This window comes from Podarcis vaucheri, assembly GCF_965113315.1.
Source record: "Podarcis vaucheri genome assembly, chromosome: 4".
Lineage (NCBI taxonomy): Eukaryota > Metazoa > Chordata > Lepidosauria > Squamata > Lacertidae > Podarcis > Podarcis vaucheri.
The window spans coordinates 34,251,410-34,277,080 of NC_138762.1; the positions used below are offsets into that span (position 1 = coordinate 34,251,410).

The window sequence follows — 25,671 nt, forward strand, 5'->3', positions numbered from 1 at the left end:
GAAGAGGATATAGTTAGTGATGGAAAGAGCTCTTGTGGAAGTCCACCTTGTTCACCTCTTGTTTTGCTTAATTCAGTTTTTTCATTCAGTTCCCGATTCTGTTCCCTTTGATGTCATTGGAAAATGGCCTGTTGAGTCAAAGAAGGACAAGAATTCCTGGGTACATTTGAATACCACTTAAAATTTTCAGGGTCAGTAGAAAGCTTTCGGCTTTGGGGCTTCCTGAGTTTTGTCAGCAAGTGAAACAATGCACAGTGAATGAAAGAAGGCTCTTGCCAGATTTAAGCATTCTGTCCTCCCTGACAGAGTTGATTCAGTACCACAGCTGTTCAAAATAAATGGTGCAAAAAGCACTTTATAATGCTCCCCCCGTCTAATTGTATTGAGGACTAAATTAATAAATCCCCCCTTTTTTGCCCTTTCTGATTGGAAATCAATTTTAGAAAAAGTTCATGCGGGTATCTGGATCTAGTGTTAGAAGTCTGGAGGGAGTAGACTCTGGGAAAGTGATATTGGTCATGCCTGTAAATGGCAAATACATGCCCTTTTTAATCTATTGATATCAGTAGGGTGGAGATAAATTAAATTCCTGTAAATAATCACTGACTGTATATCTTAGTTAGCTATATCTGAAGCAAGTGTGCTGTACTTAAGAAAAAGAGTGGAATTGTAAAAAAAAAGAGAGATTTTCTTGTTTCTTGGATCTTTCAAACTGTTGCCTGTGTCATTCCATGAGTTTAGGGAATGTACTGGGCAGAGAAAACTTATCCTAAGGTTACCAGACGTCCCCGTTTCCCGGGGACAGTCCCTGAATTTACAGTCATTTCCCTGACAAAATCCATCTATTTAGTAGGAAGTTGAAAAGTGTCCCCGGATTCACTGAAAAAAATCTGTTAACCTTAAGTTATCCAGGTCAGAGGCCATGAAATAAGACTAATATTATCAAAAATTATCAACAGATAGATTGCTTGTGTGTCTTTTCTGCATTTAGGTGTTTAGATAATGCTGCACTTAAAAATGATATCCAGATTCAGTAACCACAAACTTTAATGGAGTTACTAGCACTTAGTGGGTAAATTAGTAAAACTAATTAGAATGACGCAGGTACAAGAAAACATTGAAATAATCAGACCAATAAATTAATTAATATCCAAGGTTTCAGAGATTCTGAAAATTTGTGCAGCTGTAAATTACAGTTTGTCCATTAAAACAGTGGAAAAGAGTGCATGAAGTACCAACTTCGGCAATGACACCTTAAATAGTAAAATGGATCTGTACAGGTATACATCCTAATGTGTATACGCTTTTGCCTCTTCTAGTGGAATAAATGAAAAGCTGATCCCTCATACTTTAGATAGAATTTACAGATAAATGACTTTAGATTTTTGACTGGTGTAAGCAGAAAATATTTGTATGACATCTAGTTGCAGTCTAATTCAGGGGTCTTTGAGTACCATAAAATGAACATAACATCAGAACTTGTTGTTATTATTTACATTGTTTTTATGCTGTTTATTATTGCTGCCTGAGTTTAGATAATATCCACGAGACAGGAAAGCCAACTTGATCTTAATAGCAAAAGTAATATATGGTAAGCTATGAAAAATGATGTGGAAAAGAATACAAAGAACAAATTCTGTCCAAAGAAGGCCACCCAGTTGCCATCATTATTAATTTATAATTTTGCAACCTCCAGAAGAGTGGATAAATATATCAATTTTCAGAAGCAAAAGATAGACAAAGATCTCAAATTGTACAAGTAACATTAGGGTTTTTTTTTCTACAACAGCTGAAAAATCTTCAGTTACATTATTTTAGAAAATTCACATTAAAAATAGTCGTGTAACCATTGCCTGGTACCTGAATTTTGTAACTTGCTGGACTAAGTAGTACTTTCCTCCTGACATGTGTGGTTAAACCTGAAAAGGTTGAAAGTGAAGAGTGCTCACAATGTTGTCTTTTTAATTCCTAGGTTGTTGGGTTTTTGTTTTTTTTTAAAAAAAGGCTTCAGACTAGAAGACAATCTATTTCAGATCTCTCTCTTTTTGGCTTTTGAATTCACATTGAGCTCTTTTCCTTTCATTATATTCCCAGGAAAATGTGTGACTTCTGCAGAGTCCATTTCTCTTTATTTCCCGAATCTCTGGATGTATGGATTGAAAACATCACCTTTCCACACACACCCTCCCATGCCCAACATTAATTATTTTCCGAATGGCAAAAACAAAGACTTTTTTCTTCCTATTAAATAATAAAAAAAGTATTTCAGTCATGTTACTAATGTTGATAAAAGTAGGAAAGTATTTTTGAAGACGTTTTTGTTTTTTGTTTTGGTAAAGGGCTTGCTTAGTAAAAATCTGTTTTGATCAGTAGGACCAGTACAATGAATTATTCTCAGCAATGGATAAATGATAGTGTAGAAAAGTCGTATTTTCCTGACCAATCTCATTTGATTAAGGAAGAATATGTTGAAAGAGAATTTAATCCACTATTCCTAAAAATGGCTGTTTATTACTATTGTCTTAATTGTACTCCTTCTAGACGTAATGATTCACCCAGCCTCATCATTTGTATCATATTCCTCTGGATTTATCTGTCAGAGAAACAGAAGACCCTTGTGGATTTTTTTTTCCCATATAAAGATCTACTACTTTGCTATTTTGAGGTCTATCTAAAGGAATCAGAGGCATTGTAGTTCAGGTTCTTTTTTTAACAGAGCAGTGTAGTAGAAAATTTTATCAACTCACCAAACATTTTATGGCCCACTCTCTTGTATGTACTGAAGTGTCACTGAGTCTGGCAGACTACACATATGGAAAGAATTGCTTCCTGCCCTGGGCAGGTGACTAACTGAAAGTTGGTGGACGATGCTGTTCAGAATGTCATTCATACAACAGAGAGAAAATTATTTTTTGTTCAGAAGGTACTTACTAGTTGAGAACTGATTTCCTTGATAGTCTGTTGAGGTTTTTTAATAGGTTTTTTGTCGTTACTAATTACGAAGATGTGATATTTTGTTGATGCCCTTTTGCAGCTCTCTGGTTTTGTGTATTGTTGTTTTTTAGCTTGAGTTCTGGTGCGGTAGTTGAATCTATATTGTAGCTAAGGAAATGTTTTTGTGTTCATGATTTTAATAATTTTCCATTTCTGTAAGCTGATTTATTTTGTAAATGGAATAAGGTTATATTTGCATGTCCTACGATGTGCTGTAGGCTTGTGAGGTCGTCCCCCCCCCTTGCCTTTAGGTAAAGGGCTTTTCATCTCATTCTTTTAGTATATTTCAAGTACCTTCCTTTTAAAAAAAATTAATGTAATGTACTGTAGGGCAGTGTCATGAAAATTAGAACAGCAAGGGTGCATGATTCATATATTGTGTTCAAGATGTCCCCATAATTTATATCTAGAACACTAACTACATCACAGACAGAAGTCGCTTATTTATCAAGTGACGAAAGTAAAGTTCAGATGAGGCCACAGATATTCATGGTGCACACAGTGTTGATTTATTTTCTAAACAGACCATGGGTAATTAATCATAAAATCAAACTTTGCTTTAAAGCTCACATAATGTCATTAATTTCGGTTACATACAAGGAATTATTCAGGATAATGAGTCATTCATGTCCAGCTACAGCTAGCTAAGGCAAAGAAGGCCAAATTCCAGACCAGCTTGACAAATATATCACTACAGTGCTAAACTCAGAAGTAAGAGACTCTGATGTAGCTTCAGCACAGTGAGAAAATGCATATGTTACATCTGATCCCATTGCAATATCACTATTAAATCTTTCTAAGGGTGAACCCCAAATGCACCCTGTTCATCTGAATAAATTGTATGGTTCCCTTGACTTGCTTCTGTTTGTGTGCAGTGGTGTTCACTTGAGGTACTTAAGCTACTTCTTTTGATGAGGCTCTTGATCTTCATTAGATAGATAGCCTGATAATGTCAAGAGCTTTATCTTTTGAGGCTGTGGACACAAGCCTATCTGACCATGTTGAAGGTTATAATAGCCTGTAGCTGTGATCCAGCAGAGGTGGTTTGTGAACACTGTGGAGAAAGAACCCTGTATACTTGCACTTTTCTGGATAGTAGGAACACCTTCCTTGCACACTGTGCAATTCTGTAAGTGTTTGCTTGTCTTTGGCTGACTCTAGTTAAAAATATATTGCAAACCTGCAATATATTTTACAGAGAACCTTTACTGAGCACAGATCTCCTAAGCACAAACATAATCTAACTAGCAATATAATTATGATCAAGTCTTCAAGGTTCTACAGCAGGACAAGGCCTATATTTTATTTTATTTTATTTTAAAGATTCTACTCCCCAGTTTCACTAGATGCAATACTGGGTATTTCTGTTCTCTCTCCATTAATTTTTGGTTTCTTGTATAGTATAGTTTTTCAGTACACATTTAATGGTTAAGTCCATGCCACCCCATTTAAAGTAGCACTTCCTTAACTAATACAGATGTGTTTGGTATTATAATCTAATTTTGTGAAGCACATTGGATTGCATTTCTATTTTTTAAATAGGTTCATTTAGCTGAAACAAGTCATAGTTCTCTTAACATACATTCAACAGTGTTTTACAATAAAGCTATGTACACGTCAATCTCTTTGGTTGACTTTTAAGCAAGGCATTAATTAGCACAAAATAAATAAAAATAAAAACCATAATTTTTCATCACATAAATTAGGAAATATTTAAAATTTCAGATCATGCGACTTCCCAAGAGAGACTCCATTTATGATTTGAGCATGCGTGACTAGTAAAAAAATGAATTTATCGACAAAAGTAAATCAGTTTCCAAATGGATAGCTTTGTTAGTTGTTGCAACAAAAGAATGAAGAGTCTTGTGGCACTTTGAAGACTAACAAGCTTCTAATGGCACAAAGCATGTGTAGCTTTATAAAATTTTGTACACTTGATTCAGAGTACAGGTGACAGAAATGAATTGTCTGATGAATTGTAATTCATGGGTTTCACTCTGGAGTCTCTCCTGAAATCAAGGATAGAAACTTTAAGGTCAGTTACAATGTCCTGGTAGCTCAAAATGTTCTCCTGATGATTTATGGATATTGCTATTTCTGATGTTGGATTTGTGTCCAGTTACTTCCTTTGCATAGAAATTGACCAGTTGGTTGTATGTAGAATGCAGAAGGACATTGCTGGCAGATGATAGCATATATCACATTGGAAGATGAGAAGATGAATGAACCTGTGATGTTGTGGCTGACATTATTAGGTTCTGTAATAATGTCAGTTGGGTAGATCCTGGGCTAAATTTGGCATTCCGTTTATTGCATGGTCTTGTCTCTGTTTTAGTGCCTTTGTTATGTTGCCTGCTATAAGTCACTGTTTTAGGTTGAAGGCTACCTGTAAAGAAATGCAGATATACCAGTCAAGATCCCTGAGAGGAAAGTTTAATTGTCCACAATAGACTATGACCTGTGCCCAAAGCTGCTTACAGCAAACATTCAAAACATCAAAATACAGAGCATTGGAAATACAAATCACAGAACATGTCAGTAAATTCAAAGCTGGCAAAAACCATCAATTTGGCAAACATGAATAATTTCAGTATTACAAAAAAAGCCCAGTCTAGGCTTAAGTACATAAATACAAGGCAAAACAAGAGTTAACCGACAATAAAGTTTCTGACAATGTGACTGCACTGATTCAGGATTGTTGCATATGAAGAACCCACTCCACTGAGGTTCATACATAGCTTCTGTGGCATCTTGCCTACATTGTGTGCAGTTGAAAATACTCAATCATGTATTAAGCGTAATGTATGCCATGCTACCCACTCACCCCTTTTCTGCGCTTAAAATCACACACATCATTTTACACATGATTGGGTCAATCCTGAACTTAAATATATGGGCTGCCACTGTCATGTGTAGTTTGGTCTTGAGAAACTGAGAGAAAATAAAGTTCTAGATCAGATGAGATAAGTAGTCCATTGTTTTTTCTAAGATAGTGTTGGCTCCAGGAATAATAATCTTGTTCAAAGTAGAAGTGTTTGTGTGTCTCAATGTCAGTTTCGTCGCACCATTTTAACTACTCTAAGGATGAAGTTGGCAAAATACTTTCCTTTAAATTCTCACAGTAATCTTCACAAACAACTGGATCATACTGCTGTGGTGCAAACCACTTCTTTCGCTAAACAAACAAACAAACAAACAAACACAAAAATTCTGTTCCTTGTGCAAGGGATCTGCAGAGGAATTAAGGCAATTAGATCTCTATATATAGGCATTGTCTTTTTTCACTTGAGCCTGGGAAAGGGCTAAGATGGAGACTTAAGGGACTTAAGGAGTGCCTTGTGGTGGTCTTTCATGGATCTACACATGTGTGTGGGGAAATGGATCATAGCTCCCACCACTCTTTGCTTCTCCTGGTTCATGAAAATCTTACTAATTTTAGTGTGTTATTTGCAGAGATTTAAATGATGCATGTTCAGCATAATGCCTAGAACGGTAATTTTCAAAGAAGATGCCCCACTTGGGTTGGTTTAATTTACAGGCCCTGGAGAAAACCCCAAAATAAGTTTGTAGAAACAATGAAATCTGTTTGTCAAATGTTGTTACAGGATGAGCAAATGTCATAATAAAAGCATTCTTGTAGCAACTATAGGAACAGAATTAATGAATAATTTGCATCAAATTATTTATTTAATGCAGTTAGAATGTTGTTTTTACTCATGTAATATTAACAATTAGACGACAGTCTCCTTGAGCTATGGTTGCTTCTAAATCAGGATTTGCATCCTATGGGAAATGCCATAAGTGTAAATATTACCTTTATTCCAAAATATGCTATTTCAAATAAATATTCGACCATTACATTTTCCCATGGAATTTCTAGCTGACCAATTCCATGCGCCCCCCCCCCAAATATATATGAATATATTCCCTATGGAAGTTTTATTTAAAGCAAACTATGAATTAAACTATCACCATGTGTTTGACAGACATTAATTTTGTAGTTTATGCATTCTTAATGAAAATAGAAAGCAAGGCTAAGATATGGTACTCATTCACTGAGCATGTACTTTTAATTTTATTAAAATTTAATTTTATTAAAACGATTTAATAAATAACTTAAAACATTATGGACTATTTTATTTATGCTTTTGTTGTTTTGCATGGAACTGCACCTTTAAAGCCCACTCCTTGGCACATTTATTCATATGTAAATCCCACTTAATTCTGTTGTGACTTTATCTCAAGAGCATAGAACTGTAGCCCTGGGCTTCCTTCAGCATTGAAATTTTGGCTACAGATTTCTTCCTATTCTAAAGTTCTGCAGTGCTTGAGTGCACTGTGAGCATGGTGTAATAGAGTCTTGGACTAGAACACCCCCTACCCAGTTTCAGCTCCCCCCACCCACCCACCCCTTTATAATCCAGGCTATCTCTAAGGTTCCCTGACTCTCAGGAGAAGGAATGGCAAGGAATTTGCCATTTATTTGCAATTGATTGCTTCTGGAGCTGAGGTTTTACATTAACTCGTACAACTAAGTATGAGAAATATTAATACATTTGAATTTTCTCTAAACAGAGCAAACCATAACATATCCTGGCAGTCAGTTGCCTAACCTGCTGTAACCAATATGCCAAGACAGCAAAAGATACATTTCCTTAGCTTTGTTTTGCTTTATCTGGGGCGGGGGCAGGGGGTTAGCTCTTTCTGCCTTAGTTACTAGGAATAAGTCACATTTTTAAGCGTCCTATATTGTTCAAAAGCTTTAAGCCCAGGGTGGGAGGGGGCGTCAATGTCAGGAGCAGGAGCGACTATAAAACTATTACAAATTTATGTATTTCAGTTTTATGGGAGACCTTTGCTCACGTAGCAAAATACAGTTGTGTGGCTCCCTTGTATGGAGTAGATCCCATAAATTTTATGTACGGTAGAGATCCACTCTCCTAAGAACTGTTGATTTGCCTGAGCCTCTGAGAAATTTTCTCACAGTTCTTCCTGTGGAGCCTGTCACTAGCAGTCAAATAAGGACAATTTTACCATTCTCTCCTGCTGCTCTAATTTTTTTTTTCAGTGCCAGTACATGTATTTGTTATTCTTTATAACTCCCTTTGAAGTTGGGAATCCAAGGGGAATCTAAAACCGACCAGATGTTTCTGATGCTAGAGACACAGAAGATGGCAAAAAAAAAAAAATCAGTTTAACTGAAACTTAGCACTGTATGAATGCCGCTGCAGCTAAAATTCTGTCTTCGTTAGATTTAATTATTATTTATTTTTATTTTTGCACTTGCAATCCGAAAGGGGTGATGCCTCATGTCACTAGCCCAGGAGGGGGAAATGGATGAATTACCCAAGGAAGCAGGGTATCAGCAGCTGCCTCTCTTGATTTCCCTTATGGGGTTTTAGTTCCACTACACTGCATGTTTCCCACCCACACTCTTTTATACTACATTTCTAGCTGAGGAAAATGACTTACGTATTGCACTGGGTTTGGAGAGCAGATAAGCAGATCAGTCCAGTTGGGTGGTCAACACGTAGCAAGTGCTTTAGAGAGAAAGGAAAAGGAGCAAACTTAATAGCTTCTTTCTCTCTCTCTCTCTCTCTCTCTCTCTCTCTCTCTCTCTCTCTCTCTCTCTCTCACACACACACACACACACACACACACAGAGAGAGAGAGAGAGAGAGAGAGAGAGATTCCTCTTTTGTGTGCTCCGTGTAAGAAGGTCACCAACTTTGGCTAGAATTTATGAACAAAAGCAGATGTGGAGGTTGTCAAAATATAAGTGTCTAGGGAAACAGAAAAGGCCAAATTTACTGTAGAAACATTATCTTTAAACTGATGTGATGTTACAAATAGGAAATAGTACAACCAGATTGCTCCATCTTCCACGTGACAGCCCTTTTGATATTTGAAGATGGCTATCTTATCTCCCCTGTCTCTTCTTTTCCATGCTAAACATACCCAGCTCCCTCTACCACTCCTCATAAGGCATGGTTTCCTGACCCCTTTATAATCTTGTTTGCCCTCCTCTGCACACCTTCCAGCTTATCAGTAGCCTTATGGCACCCAGTACTGAACACAAGACTACAGGTGTGGCCTGACAAGGCAGAATAGAGTGCTATTCCCTTGATCGGGCACTACTTTTGCTACTGCAGGCTAGAATGAAATTGGTGGGATTTTTTGTTTTTGCTGCTGCATTACACTGTTCACTCACATTAAGCTTGTGGTCTACAAAGATCCAGGTGTGCCCCATCTTGGTGTCATTGATGAGCACCCCCTCAATTCCTTCATCCCAGTTATTTATAAAGATGTTGAACAACAATGGCTCCAGGACAGAACCCTGCAGTACCTCACTTGTCCCTTTTTTCCAGGATGGTGAGGAACCATTAGTGAGCACTCTTTGAGTTCGACCTATAAACCAGCTACAAAGCCACGTAATAGATACCTCATCCAGCCCTTATTTTACCAGCTTCTCTGCAAAAATAGCACGGGGGACTTTGTCAAATGGCTTACTGAAATCAACATACAGTACACACACAGTGTTTCCCTGATAGCGATAGTGGGTGGTAGGTATAAAAAGATTGACTACCCCTGGTCTAGCCCAGCTCCCTGCAGTGCAGAAACATGCAGCTGTCCCATATGGGGATTGAGCCTGCAACCTTGGCGTTATCAGCACCACACACTAACCAACTGAGCTAACTTATCTCATATCTGATTGTAATTGAGAAACTCATATTTGGAGTAGCTTGTTCCAGAGAGAGAAATTGGTAAAATCTATCTCATTGATGGATAGATCCCAATCCATCTACTTTTGCTACTGAAACAGCCTCCAAAATACCCATTAGCTATAGGCATGGCAAACATGCCCCTAATGTTTTTGCTTATAGTTACTTTTTGTTTTCCTGGTAAAAATTAAAGTCACAGCCATGATGTCTTTGTCACAGTAATCATTCTGTTATCAGACTTGTTTGTCTTCTGGGCACACTATAAATCTTTTAAAGTCTCTGAGGGATTCATTGTTTTGCTGTGAAATTCTGTATATTATATTTTGTTCCCTTTGCAATACATTTACTTTTTATCCTCTCCCATCATATTCTTCCACGTTGCACCTACATATATATGGGGAAACCCTGTAAGCACTAAATATACAATACCTTTTCAAAATATTTTGATCATTGAAACACCCACTTCGTGCAGCCTTAGTATATATGAGGATCCTGAATTTTTATTGTTGAATGATATAGGGAAAATATTTTATAAAATGTTTAGTATGGTAACCCTCAAATGTCTGATTTGATGGTCAGAGAATGATACTCCATGGATCATAAAAATGAGTGAAATAAAAATATTTTCTCAAAGTATCTTCTGATTTGATAAATCATATTTTCAACATGCTTGGGGGTTGGGCTTTTCTTTTGTTAGTTCTACCCCCCCCCCCATTTTGGTTCTTACCTATTGTTCTAGCTTGGTCTAACAATACAAGACTTGTAACTTGGGGATTAAGAAAAAAAAAAGAATTTCCCCCCTCCATTCAGCATGCTGTCAGAAGTTTTTGTTAATTCACATCATCAGAAATTAGTATCCTGCCAAGAGAGTTGTTTTCATGACCTTATTACCAGAATACAAGACAAAGGTTAAAGTAATTCTGGGCATGAACAATGTAATTGCCTTTATATATTTATTTCATTTTTATCCCACTCTTCAGCCCAAAATAAGGCTCCCAGAGTGGTTTACAAATGTCATGGATAAAACATTGTCTTGCAAATGTCACTGATAAAAAGGCGTGACACAAAAGGAGAGGGGATTGGGGGCGAGGAAGGGAAAAAACAAACTCAGGCATTATTTCTTAAGTTGCAGAGCTTTTGTAATGATCAACTGGGGTGAAATGTTGCTGGTCTTTCAGGAGAGCTGATGGAGAGAGGCTGTGAATTATCTCCAGTGGCCTGGTGGAATAGCTGCTGATGATAGTTGAGGTAGAGGACCGGGTGACGTCCAATATTGGTTAGAGTAGACCCACTGAAATAAGTGGACGTAAGTAACTTTAACAATAAGTTCCCTGTGGAATGCCCTCTCTTCAGATGTCAAGGAGATAAAGAATTACACAACAGAAGACATCTGAAGGCAGCCCTGTAGTGGGAGGTTTTTAATGTTTGATACCTAGATTCTAACAGGTTTATAACATGGTTTTTGCTCATTCTTTTAGCTGGTTTATACTGTTCTTGCTAGCTGGAATTTGGGCCACAAATAACATGTCACCTGTACCAGCTGTACAATATTGTTTGTGGAATTCAAAAAGGACTTTTCTGTACCATGGTTTGAGCTGTACCAATGCTCCACAATATGTAGATGATACATGGCCATCAGTATCAAAGTGGTCAATTCCTAAGAAAGACAAAGGATTTCACAGAATATGTAAGCAAGTGAAGGCTGGGGGAAGATGGCACATAAGGTAAATGAGTGAAGTTAAAATTGAAAATTCTGCTTTGTTGTATATAATCGTTACAGCTTTTCTGAACCTCTCTTCTCTTCAGTCAGCCATTGAAATAAACACCTGTCTGCTTGCTCCAGCATCAGGCATATGCCTGAAGCTGTTTTTGCTGTAAATACAAGTTTTTTGCCTGCATTAGTTTTCACCCCTGTTGCTGCTAAGGGTGAATGCTTGACTGCAGGACTGCACCTTATCACAAGGGGAAGTTCTGAGAGTGTCCTGGGCCGCAGGTGCTGACCACTTGCAAAACCAGCTCATGGCCCAGCAGATTCAAGCACAAAGCAGTCTCCCCTCGTGTGGTTTCTAGTGTCTGGTATTCAGAAGCATTACTGCCCCCAGTGGTGGAGGCAGAGCATAGCCATCCTGACTAGTAGCTATCAAAAGCCTTCTCCTCCATGAATATGTCTAATCCTCTTTTAAAGCCAATCCAACACCATCCCTACGTAAAGCACTCATTCTCTGAAGCCCTTAAATGTATATAAGTGGGAGAAAGTATTCACAAGATTGAAGTAAAATGTCTCCATTGCCAGTATGTGTGTTGTTTTTAGTTCTTTTCGTTTAGTATTTGCATGTGCCTCACTTTTCCTTCCGAAGAGTATCTCAAAGCGGGTGGGAGTTAGGGCAACATAATCAATATAAACATATTAAAATTACCAGCAATAATAAGCACAATTTTATTGTAAATGAAGCAGTTCAGTGCCATACCAAATTGGTGACAAATCAACTAATAAATATAAAATAACATTTCAGTAGCATAATATCAATATTTAACTAGTAAAATATCACATCTAGCTAACTAATTCAATTATATAGCATAGCAATCGAGACAACTGAGATTCAGAGACAGCAACAGAACAAAACAAAGTATATTAAAATCAAGAAGGGGTATCCCCGCAGAGAAGCAGAGGTAGATGAATGAGGGGCTAAATGTTTAAAGTCCAAAATGCCTCTCCCTGCTTCAAGCTCCTCTATCAACTGCTTAACCTTCCTCTGCTGTGTTCCAGTTGCAGGCAATAATTTTGATTTAGTAGCATTCATCATCTGGAAATACTTGACTATAGTTTACACATGTCATTAGTATTTGATGATTCAATAGCAAAACACTGCATTAAGACCTGAAGTTAGGATAGCTTAAATACCAGAATTGCAGCCAAGAATTGTGCATTTCCCAGAGACCAACATGACAACTATACTGTATCAGATAGTGAGGGCACCAAATCCCCGACAAATGAAGAAAATATGAAAATATTGAAATGAAGCCAGCATAGCTATATGAGCTAAAATTTGTTCAGTTAATTGGAGTAGGTTGAAAGGAAAGTTTATACGGATGTAAAAAGAAGGAAAAGAAATTTGGCACCTTAAAGGCTAATAAGTTTATTGCAGCATTTGTGCTGATGTCTTTTAAGGTACTACAAAACACTTCATTGCTTTTGCTGCAACAGACTAAGAGGATTACTTAATTTCTAGTAATGTGCTACCCACTTAGCAAATATTTTATTGGTCTTTTGCTTCTTATATACAAATAGAGAGTGAGTGTTATCATGCTTGCCATCAAAAGCAAGAAGTCCTCACTTATTTGGCATTTATTCCTTAAGCTCTACAATAAGTGGTGAACCCCCCCCCCCACCTGATCCTAGGTAGTCTATTTGGTCACTGTTTAGATGTTGTTCAGCATCTACCTGCAGGATTTAAACATTGCAGTCTCACTGTCCAGGGCAAGATTAGCATTTTACCAACTGGTAAAAGTATCCCGTATCCCACTCTCAACAGAGGCTTGAATCAAAACCCACATGCTAAACATCTCTACTCTCTATGAATTGGATCCAAATTTCCCAGCTGTTTCTTGTCAAACATAAAGCATTTCCAAATGCACATAAATTCAGCAAAAGTTCACTTAGAACTTATGTCTACGTTGTAGCTATTTCTTTTTCTAAATGTCTTGATCACTGATCATGGTACTTAAGCAACAATACTTAAGGACAGAAAAGTTCAACTGGTGATTCTCTACTGCAACACCTCATAACATATATTGTTTCTCTCTCTCCACCTCTTGCCCCTGAAACTGCAAGGATACTGCCACTGTTCTGCTTTACCCCCATTCTAGTATTAATCTTTGTGGAATTATGAACTTGAACTTTCTACTAAGTTTCTGTTACTGAATTTGTACCTATATTGCCATGTAGACAGGCAGCGACTGATTTGTGCAGGAGTTACGTTCTGGATCCCTGTGCATGTCGGCAAGGCCCACGTAAGACCACCCTGCGCCCATTCCATCCCTGCCTCCACCCCACCCCTTTTGGTGACATTTTTGTGGCATTTGGGGGTCACTTCCAGGTTCAGTGTGACATGCGCGGCTGCACATATATTGGATGTGCCTAAAACACTCACTGTCTATACTGCCAGAAAAAATATGGCATCGCAACATAGCCAGGCACAACCAAAGTGAGAGACACACAACCAGCATCTGCCTAGCCCAGGCATAGGCAAATTCCGGCCCTCCAGATGTTTGGGACTACAATTCCCATCATCCCTGACCACTGGTCCTGTTAGCTAGGGATGATGGGAATTGTAGTCCCAAACATCTGGAGGGCCGGAGTTTGCCTGTGCCTGACCTAGCCCCATAAAATAAATTAGCATGTTTCCCTGGGATTACACAGATGATGTGTAGGGACACCACTGGAAAAAAACAATTCTCATTGACATAAGAAGATGGGGTAGTCTATATTAGCTGTGTGTGGCATATGTGCAACACACCAGTTGATAATTTGCAATCTCCAGTGATGAGCATGAAGGTGTGACCTTAATCTAAAGATGTTTTCCATATTCAGAAAAGTAGTATTCCTCATCCACTTGGAATTTATTATCACATACAACTGTTCAATGCAAACTAATGTTTGGGGGCATTATTCTCTTTGAAGAATAGTAGATTGTCAAGGGAGAAGTGTTTGTTTTTGTGGATTACCTTAAAACTTCGGTTTCCTTTCCCTCTCAGCCCCCACCCGCCCCCAGTTATTCTTCAACCGCTCAATTGCTTCCTGTATGAGTGTACTAAACTTTTATAATCTTTTTTTAATACATAGAGATGTATAGCATATCTACCATATCTGCACATGCAAACATTTGTTTTTTTTTCAGTGTATGCAAAACATTGTGTAATTTTAAAATATGTTTTGCATGCACTTATATGTGCTTATATTTTTATATCAGAAAACATACTTAGTTCTATCTAAGCAATGTAAGTAAGATACAGCATGTTTATTATAAGATAGAGGTTGCATAAAAGTGGCTTTTTTGCGGGTGAGGAGTTGTCTTTTATGCCTGAAATTGTTGTGCAATTCAGGTGAACAGCTAAGGAAGACACTTGTTTCCAGGGTAATAAACACTGTTCCTATTGGATTTTTTTGCTTCTGTGAAATGCTAGAAAGCAAGTGCCAAATATTACAAGTAATTATGAAGCCTTCGATTTAAGGACCACATAAGGAATCAGACTGATGAGGGGAGAATGCAAAACAGCCCTACGTCAATAGCCAGAGCAAACACTTTGCATATATTAGCCTGCAGATTAAAATTGTGGGATCTCCAGTTAATGGTTTGAGGGTTTAGAAAAACTATGCCTGAAATATCATGAAGTGTTCTCTTCTAGAAACACAGCAAATGTTGTACTGAATTAGAAGTAAAGTTAGTCAGTAACCCAATTCACACATAATGCTAAACAAGTAACGACCTAGCATGAATGTGTGAGCATGCAGGTTACCAAAGAGGAGATAGTGGCTCCACTGCTGTGCTAGCTGCGACTAAGCTATGGTTTGGCTTAGCATGTTGTCTAAACTCAGGCTCATGGTTCATCACGGGCCTGCGCTCAGACAACACACTAAGCTACATGATGGTTTAGCCACAGGTAGCATAGCAGCAGGTGGACCAGGGGAGAAATGGACTTCAGTGGCTGCATGCTTTCACATTCACCTAAACTATGGTTTGGCTTAGCATTACATGTGAACTATGCTTCTATGTTTGTGTAAGGCAGCTTGCACTTTCTGGAGATAATTATTTATGACCTTAAATTGTCTATGGTGCTCATGTTCTTTTTTGTATCTCGCCATGGGCTTTGATGCAACCAACTGCGAAGGTCGTGACATCGTGCTTCAATAAAGGCCCTGGGGAAATGTTTTAAGAAAGCCCAGAAGAAATGCTAGCAGTTCAGCAATATGACTGCTGTGGCTGCATTTCTGGTTTCACTGCTTCACCAGTAACCTGGTGTAGCTGAGATCCTTCCCCTGTTGACTTATATGGAACCAGGGGGAAAAGCTACAAACAGTGTGGTTTTTGTAATGGTATTAACCAGTACAGAGTACTACTACTCTCTTTTTTGTTGCTATTGGCAGCCATTTTGTGCTGGCAGCCATGGCACTTTTATCAGTATATGAGTAAAGGTAAAGGTAAAGGTACCCCTGCCCGAACGGGCCAGTCTTGACAGACTCTGGGGTTTGTGCGCCCATCTCACATCTATAGGCCGGGGGCCAGCGCTGTCCGGAGACACTTCCGGGTCACGTGGCCAGCGTGACAAAGCTGCATCTGGCGAGCCAGCGCAGCACACGGAACGCCGTTTACCTTCCCGCTGGTAAGCGGTACCTATTTATCTACTTGCACCCGGGGGTGCTTTCGAACTGCTAGGTTGGCAGGCGCTGGGACCGAGCAGCGGGAGCGCACCCCGCTGCGGGGATTCGAACCGCCGACCTTTCGATTGGCAAGCCCTAGGCGCTGAGGCTTTAACCCACAGCACTAGCACCTAATTTTAATACCAAAATAAGTCAGGAAAGTGCTGTTTCACTGCTTGTGGATTTCCCCATAGAGAATAAGATGTTGGTGTTTGGTTTGATCTAGTAGTGCTCTTTTCCTATGTATTATTATGCATAACTGTGAGTTAATGTGAGTGCTAGACATGGCAGATTGAATGCTCCCAGAGTCGAGTGGATTAAGTGAGGCAACTCACGTCCATGAATTCCACCCACAGTTCAGTCGAGAAAGGCAGGGATACCAGTGTGAATGACCAGCAGCAACTGTAAATTATTTAACTTTTGTAGATTGATAAAAATGTCAGAATACTGAGTCTGAAGTATCTATGTATGTAGCATATATATACACACATATGCATTGTTACTTCTCATCATACAATGAAGTATGTGTATGTGTGTGTGTGTGTATATATATATATATATATGCAGGTTTTGGTGTCTTCGGGTGTCTTCCCGTGTAAGAGTCGGGGTGTCTGTGCGACGTTTCGACGAGGTCTCACTCGTCATCTTCAGGCTGGTGCTTTCGGCTTCTTGTTACTGGAACAGAGCAGAATCTGGTGTTTGAGTTCCTATAAATACTGTTGAGGGGTGTGGTGTATAGCCTCCAACGTTCTGGGCAGAGAGGAAGTTCCTAGATTAGTGTGCCTTTTCTTCTTTTGTTCCTTAATTACTTGAGGGATATCTTGAGTGATTTCATGAGTGATATTCTGAATACCACTGGGTGGGTCATTAAGTGTAGATTAGTTGCTAAAGCTTTCGTGTCTTGACCTCTTGAGCTTGTGAAGAGTTTTTCTGAGAAGATGGCTGTGCTGCATTTAGTTGTGCTCTGGCTTGGCTTCGTGTATAGGGGCGAGCTGTAATTTTGTGCCTTGTGCCAGCTAGATCTGTGTAGGGATTGCAGGGGGGGTGCAGCATCCGGAGGTGCCACTATAGTTTGGCTACTGGATGGAGTCTGTAATATGTCTGTGGAGAGGGTCTGGGTTTGGGTCTGGTGTGGTTGATTGGTGACGGCGTTCTGTGTGCCTCTGGTTCTGGTGTCGGTTTTTGTGGGGAGGGCTAATTTCCAGATGTCAGGCAGGCGGGACGTGTCGTCACGCTTGTTCATGTTGTGAGGGTGTTTCTCTATCTCGATGGCTTCCATGATTATTCTCTTGTGGTGATGTTCCATGTTAAAGAGCAATTTGGAATCTGCAAAATTAATTTCGTGTCCTGTTTCTTTCATGTGTTGGAAAAGAGAGGAAGTTTTTTCTTCTTTTTTGACGGCATTCTTGTGTTCTGCGATACGTGCATTTATTCGTCTGTTTGTTTGTCCAATGTACGTGGCTGGGCAGACTTTGCAGGGTATTTCATAGACCCCTTGGTTTTCGAGCTGGATTTTGTCTTTTGGGTTTCTGAGGATATTGGCTATTTTTTGGTTGGTGCAGAAGGCTGTTTTGATATTGTGTTTATGGAGGATTTTGCTAATTTTGTCTGTAGTGCCCTTGATATAAGGAAGGAGGGCCATGCCATTGTTTTCTTCTGTGTCTTGGTTTTTGGGGGGTGTTTCTTTTTGGATTAGCTTCGTAACCTTGTTTTTCTGGTATCCATTGGCGATTAACACATTTGAGAGATTCTGTAACTCAGTTGTCAAGTGGTCTTTGTCAGCCAGGCGTTTGGTTCTGGAGATGAGAGTCTTGGCTACGGAGTTTATTTGTGCAGGGTGGTGGTGTGATTGTGCATGTAAGTAGCGGTTGGTGTGTGTTTTTCCCCGGTAGATAGTGTGTCCTAGGGAGCCATCAGGTTTTTTGTAGATTAGGACGTCAAGAAAGGGGAGTTGGTTGTTGTCTTCTATTTCCATAGTGAATTGTATTTTGGGGTGTAGGCTGTTGAGATGTGTGAGGAAGCTATCTAGTTTTTCTTTCCCGTGTGGCCAAATTACAAAGGTGTCGTCAACATATCTGAGCCAAAGTTTGGGTTTGTGTTCTGACTTGTCTAAAGCATTGGTTTCAAAGTGTTCCATGTACAAATTTGCGATGACCGGTGAGAGGGGTGATCCCATAGGTGCTCCTTAGATCCCATAGTCAGCTCCATAGGCTCACCTCTACAAAATCTCGCTAAATTTCTCGCTAAGCAACTTCAGCCCTATGCAGAATCCATCGCTTCACACGTTACTAACTCCTTCCAGTTCATAGAAACAATAAAGAAGCAATACCTACATCCCGATGACCTACTTGTGAGCTTCGATGTTGTATCTCTCTTCACTCAAGTGCCCATTAATGAAGCCTTGACAGCCATTCAAAACAAATACAATCCCCCCAAATACATTCTGGACCTGACCAACCACTGCCTAACCAACACGTACTTCATCCACAATGGACAAAGATACAAACAGATAGAAGGAGCACCTATGGGATCACCCCTCTCACCGGTCATCGCAAATTTGTACATGGAACACTTTGAAACCAATGCTTTAGACAAGTCAGAACACAAACCCAAACTTTGGCTCAGATATGTTGACGACACCTTTGTAATTTGGCCACACGGGAAAGAAAAACTAGATAGCTTCCTCACACATCTCAACAGCCTACACCCCAAAATACAATTCACTATGGAAATAGAAGACAACAACCAACTCCCCTTTCTTGACGTCCTAATCTACAAAAAACCTGATGGCTCCCTAGGACACACTATCTACCGGGAAAAAACACACACCAACCGCTACTTACATGCACAATCACACCACCACCCTGCACAAATAAACTCCGTAGCCAAGACTCTCATCTCCAGAACCAAACGCCTGGCTGACAAAGACCACTTGACAACTGAGTTACAGAATCTCTCAAATGTGTTAATCGCCAATGGATACCAGAAAAACAAGGTTACGAAGCTAATCCAAAAAGAAACACCCCCCAAAAACCAAGACACAGAAGAAAACAATGGCATGGCCCTCCTTCCTTATATCAAGGGCACTACAGACAAAATTAGCAAAATCCTCCATAAACACAATATCAAAACAGCCTTCTGCACCAACCAAAAAATAGCCAATATCCTCAGAAACCCAAAAGACAAAATCCAGCTCGAAAACCAAGGGGTCTATGAAATACCCTGCAAAGTCTGCCCAGCCACGTACATTGGACAAACAAACAGACGAATAAATGCACGTATCGCAGAACACAAGAATGCCGTCAAAAAAGAAGAAAAAACTTCCTCTCTTTTCCAACACATGAAAGAAACAGGACACGAAATTAATTTTGCAGATTCCAAATTGCTCTTTAACATGGAACATCACCACAAGAGAATAATCATGGAAGCCATCGAGATAGAGAAACACCCTCACAACATGAACAAGCGTGACGACACGTCCCGCCTGCCTGACATCTGGAAATTAGCCCTCCCCACAAAAACCGACACCAGAACCAGAGGCACACAGAACGCCGTCACCAATCAACCACACCAGACCCAAACCCAGACCCTCTCCACAGACATATTACAGACTCCATCCAGTAGCCAAACTATAGTGGCACCTCCGGATGCTGCACCCCCCTGCAATCCCTACACAGATCTAGCTGGCACAAGGCACAAAATTACAGCTCGCCCCTATACACGAAGCCAAGCCAGAGCACAACTAAATGCAGCACAGCCATCTTCTCAGAAAAACTCTTCACAAGCTCAAGAGGTCAAGACACGAAAGCTTTAGCAACTAATCTACACTTAATGACCCACCCAGTGGTATTCAGAATATCACTCATGAAATCACTCAAGATATCCCTCAAGTAATTAAGGAACAAAAGAAGAAAAGGCACACTAATCTAGGAACTTCCTCTCTGCCCAGAACGTTGGAGGCTATACACCACACCCCTCAACAGTATTTATAGGAACTCAAACACCAGATTCTGCTCTGTTCCAGTAACAAGAAGCCGAAAGCACCAGCCTGAAGATGACGAGTGAGACCTCGTCGAAACGTCGCCCAGACACCCCGACTCTTACACGGGAAGACACCCGAAGACACCAAAACCTGCATTCCTGTACCCGTGAAAATCTACGAAAGCATATATATATATATATATATATATATATATATATATATGGTGTGTGTGTGTGTGTGTGTGTATATATATATATATATATATATATATATATATATATATATATATATATGCTTTCGTAGATTTTCACGGGTACAGGAATGCAGGTTTTGGTGTCTTCGGGTGTCTTCCCGTGTAAGAGTCGGGGTGTCTGGGCGACGTTTCGACGAGGTCTCACTCGTCATCTTCAGGCTGGTGCTTTCGGCATCTTGTTACTCCCGGTCCGGGCGGAGTTGAAGAAGCTCCACAATCGGGCGGCCCCCCCGAGCATTGCGGGCGCCGCCAATATATATATATATATATATATATATATATATATATATATATATATGGGGTTAGAATATGAATGTGATATCAAGGCTTTAAAAGTATCCTCAAACCAGACCCCAACAATCAGATACGTTTTGTCCATTCCAACAAGGGAAAATAAATCCCTTCTGTGATTAAAGCTTCAGGAATGTGAAAAGGTGCAGTATCTGTGTCAGAGGAAAGAGGTACGATAATATTAATTGAAAGAGAAATAACAAGGCACAATTACCTCCTGCTGTGCCTTTCATGTGATGCTGTCAGTTCTTCCACTTTGATAAGAGCTGCTGAGCATGTGGTGCCAGTAGCAGGCATCCCCAGTGGTTGGAAGTCTGGTGGGTTGGGTGCAGGTCTTTTTTTTGAGGAGTAACAATAAAGAACTGCAGAGAAGGAAAAGAGAAAAGAAAGTGGAAGCGTGTCCTAGAAAAGTAGCCATTAAAGTCTGTTGTAGAAAAAAGAAGACAGATTGCTAAAGTGCCTTAAAAAGTAACAAATTTAATCATAGCAAGAGCTTTCATAGGCAAGAATCTGCTTCATCAGATTACTATAGACTTGCACAGATCTGAGGCACAGAAGTGAGTGTGATGGAAAATGAGGATTTTTTTTTAAAAAAAATACAGCCTGTATCCTGAAGTATCCAATATTTGTCAATTGAAATAAAACTACATTTGCACTAGCACTAGCATTGTATATTTTGGTTTTAAGCTTGACTGCAATAACCACAGTCAAGAAACTGGGAGGTGGGATCACCTCAGCCCTTCCCCTCTTTGGAGCAAACTCCACCATACAGCGAATTCTCCATTGCAGAAAAACAAATTGAAAGAAATTAACTGAGGGCTTACTGTAACTGCATATAACACAGAAATGCTTATAACAGAACCGTGGACTGTTGTGGTTAGGAAAAGCATTTTGGGGAGGGAGTGCTTAACCTTTTGCCCTCAAAACATGTTTGGAAGCCTGAAGAGGGAAAGCAACTTGAGGGGTTAATTTAGAGTGTAGAAATGTGAAAGAGTTATACAGCCTAACCCACTACCGCTGCTTTTCTCAAAATTGGGCTTTTCTTTGTTCATGCAGTATAGGTGAATTTGAATGAATTGAGTCCCAAATTCAGATATGTTCAAAGTTAACTTTATGTTTGAGCTTCTGAAGTTTGTTTGTTTTTCCACAGTGGCAAACAGGTGTGGTGTATTCAAAAGTTACTTGAATATATTTATTTAAGGCATTTATATATCACTGTTTATAATATCCCAAGGCAGCTTGCAATGTAAATTAAAACAAAATGATAAGAGATGCAATAAAATGAAAGCACAACTAATACATACAATTTCACTTACAGTATTTACTGTATTTTTCGCTCTATAAGACACACCAGACCACAAGACCCACCTAGTTTTTGGAGGAGGAAAACAAGAAAAAAAATATTCTGAATCTCAGAAGCCAGAACAGCAAGAGGGATCGCTGCGCAGTGAAAGCAGTAATCCCTCTTGCTGTTCTGGCTTATGTGATAGCTGCGCAGCCTGCATTCGCTCCATAAGACGCACACACATTTCCCCTTACTTTTTAGGACGGAAAATGAGTCTTATAGAGCAAAAAATACAGTATATGTATAGAGGTTCCTCATTCATTCATTCCATCACTTTTATATCCCTCCCTTACTCCCAAAGGATCGCAGGGTGGTTAACATAAAACTACATAAATACAATCATAAAACAATAATTAAAAAATCAACAGCATTATCACCTACACCCCTAACCCAGAACAGCAGCAGAGTCAGCAGTAATACTCCCTTTATTTGTCCTGAACAAATAAAAGTTTTCAGATTGTGCTGGAACACTGCTAGTGTAGGGAACAACCAGATTTCACTTGGGAAATGTCTAAATTATATATCCTGCTCCCAGTCCCATTGTTGATACTACTACCTTGCTTCCTAGCTGCAGATGTCCCATACAAATTATGTTGTAATAAAAGCTTCAGCCAAGATAGTATGCCTTTTCTCTTTGATGGCTTGTGCATCATTTATATTTTGGCAGATCTTAAGAATAAGTTTGCAAATTCTTGCTCCAGCCTTATTTTTGGTTACATTGACATGTCGTCAGAAGGGATGCCTTTTGACCAGCACATCTAATTACTTTGGCTTTAATATGCTCCTTATCCTTAATGAGCAGAATAAAACGTCCCTATTCTTATCTCAGTTTGTCAAGGCAGCCCTTCAAAGACTTGGCTTTTAATGTTTTATGGTTTCTCCCTTGATTGCTCTACGGTTCTGAGTAAATCACTAATCAGTTAAATAGTTCACATAATGGACCCCCCAAAATGTAGGTTGTTAATTATTTTTTCAGTACAATGGCAATTTAATGTACCTCAGCAGAGCATCTTGGTAATACCTGAAATAGCTTTGGACCTACTTTAGAACTCTAACAATTATTTTTGCTTACATAGCACCAGGCTTTTGAGGATATTGATGCACTTTGAAGTCACTAATGGATAAAGCTTTATGTACATCCTGGGGAGGTACTTAAGTAGTGTTAGTATCACTTGCAGGTAAGGAAACTGGTGCATGGAGAGGACAAGTGACTTTTCCAACATCTTGCAGTGTATTAGTAGTACTGCTGGGAAATCAAATCTTATTAGGGTTGTTAGGGGAATGAAACAAAGTCTGTGATATACACCCGTTTCTTACAAACAGCAGGTGAGGTGGCAAAGCTTTTTCTTATCTGTACCACTTCTGACTGGAGGTGGGAGCTCACAGGATGCCACAGACAAAAAAGATATGAACAGTTGAGGTTGGTTCTCGCATAACATTCATCCAAACCATGGTTTGCAGTGCTGGTACCCACCACACATTGCTTGTTTGGATGCAACCATAAACTATTATCTGCACTAAACAGGAAGTAACTAATTGAATCTGAGTGCATAAGAGGAGCAGACACTGCACAAGCTCAAGATATATTCCTGGAAAATTGAGAATATTACATACGGATCTAGGTAAGAGTTCTTCTCTCACCCATCTAGCTTTCTGTGTGCAGGACGTTTTACCAGTTTCACCCTGTATAGTTTACCAAAATGTATAGGTTCCTTCTGGCATACAGCATTCGGGAAGGAGGGATCAGACAGGTCAGTTCCACATCATCGATGCCTAACATTTAGTAATAATCCAGTGTAAGATGTTAGCTCATATATACCCACAAAGTTCATAATTGCTCTGATGCTTACATAATATATTAATGTTTCAGTTAAAGTAAGACAGACTCTTCCTGGAAATATTTCTAATTACCTTCCTTTTTGTGTGAATTTGTCCATTTTGTGGAGGGTATTTTCAGCATTTGAGGTGTACTATTTCTCCATCTTAAGGGAAGAAGGAAGGCATCTAAAGGTAAACTGCCATCAGCATTTTAATTCTTGTTCAATGTGATATTGGCTTTGTGGCTAATGTGGTGTAGTCTTAATGGATTAGCTTCTAAGAGCTGCAGACAATATGTGGTGTATTTAGCATAGGAAGACAAAGGACGAAGGGATCAATATTTATTCAGTTGCATTGAAATCCAGAGACAAGAGACAGCTATAGATGTAGGCCATAGTGCACAAACTATTTCCTCAGCAGTTCTGTGTTACTAACTGTAAATGTTATGACCATTTTGTGAACTCTTGCTGAATGTGGTAGATATGTCTGTAGTCTCAAAAGACTCATGTCAGAAAGAAATTCCACAAAGAAAATTAATTACACCTTGCTTTTCAGAAGATGAGTCTATAAGCTGCTACTAAAAATAATCAAGACTAAATTGTGAATAGCCTGGAGTGGGTGTTCAGTGAAGGAGAAAGGCCAATGGAAAAAATGTTATGCTTTTCTGCTCCAACCTCAGTTCTGAAAGTCACAATAGGCATTTTGTGATTTGTGGTCTGTGTCTTTTTAGTGGACAGTGCTTTTGGTGTATCAGAATCTAGATAAAACTATTAGTTTCTAGAGCAAGCTTTGCTCTCTAGAAATAATAGGGCGCAATGTACATAAATATGGTCTGATGTGGTGTGGTGGGAAAGCAAGGTAGAGATAAGCAACACACAAGGGCAGGAGAAGGGAGATTAGGAATCATGGGTAATTTGTTTGGCATGAATGGACATTTTTCTTGAGTGTTGAACTGACACCCACTGGGTGGTCCAAGGATTAACTGTGCATCAGGGCCTTTTCAGTTCTGGCACCCAGATTGTGGAATTCCCTACTCTCAGAGGCTTCTTCACACCTTCTGTTATTTTAATATCTAGCTTCTGGATAAAAGCTCTTTTTCTTCTTCTTTCATCTTTACTGTTTTACCAATTGTGTATTAATTTGATTGATGCTGTGAGAGGCCAAAAGGCAGGATATAAATCTTTAAATGAATACAACAATTAAAATTAATGGATTTGGCAAGTCATACTAGATAGCATACTAGTAGCAAACATACTAGATAGCATGTTTGTAAAAACAGAAAGGGAGCTGTAGTGAAAGAGGACTCATTTGACTCAACAAGACTTAGTGGAAGTGAGATGGATTAGTAGCTGGACTGGAATGTAAATCATTTCACCATTTTATTTAGAGCACGAGAGTACCTATTGCTGCCCATGTCTAAGCTTATATAGAATCAGGATTTCTTAAAGGCAAGAGCAGAGGTTCAAACTAGACACGACAGTAACAGATCCGATTTGAAAACTATATAAATTTGTAAGGGTGGTTGAAAACAAAGTGTGGGCAAGTGGAATTGAAGAACTAAACCCTCATCCGTTTGTGCTTTCTGCCACAGAATATAGATCATGATACACGATACATCAATATTGCAGCAACTAAGTAGGTCTGGGGCTGCTTAGTGTCTGGATGGGTGACTACCTGTGATACCTATTTACACAGCATAGTTCCATGCTGAAAAGGGGGCAATATATACATTAAATAATTTTACATCATCTGTTTTGCTCCTGGCTGAAATTACCAGTTTCATAGCCTCACCAGTAACAGAAGAAAGGGGTTCGTGGTTATGGGCAAACAGCGTGGGTAGGTGGAAGG

The 25,671-nt window shown here is 39.3% G+C and overlaps 1 protein-coding gene across 13 annotated transcripts in view; it reads left to right on the forward strand.

Moving 5' to 3' along the window:
- ZBTB20 (zinc finger and BTB domain containing 20) overlaps positions 1–25,671 on the forward strand; it is a 511,117-nt gene that overhangs the window by 241,078 nt on the left and 244,368 nt on the right. The gene's annotated exons all lie outside the window — the stretch shown is intronic.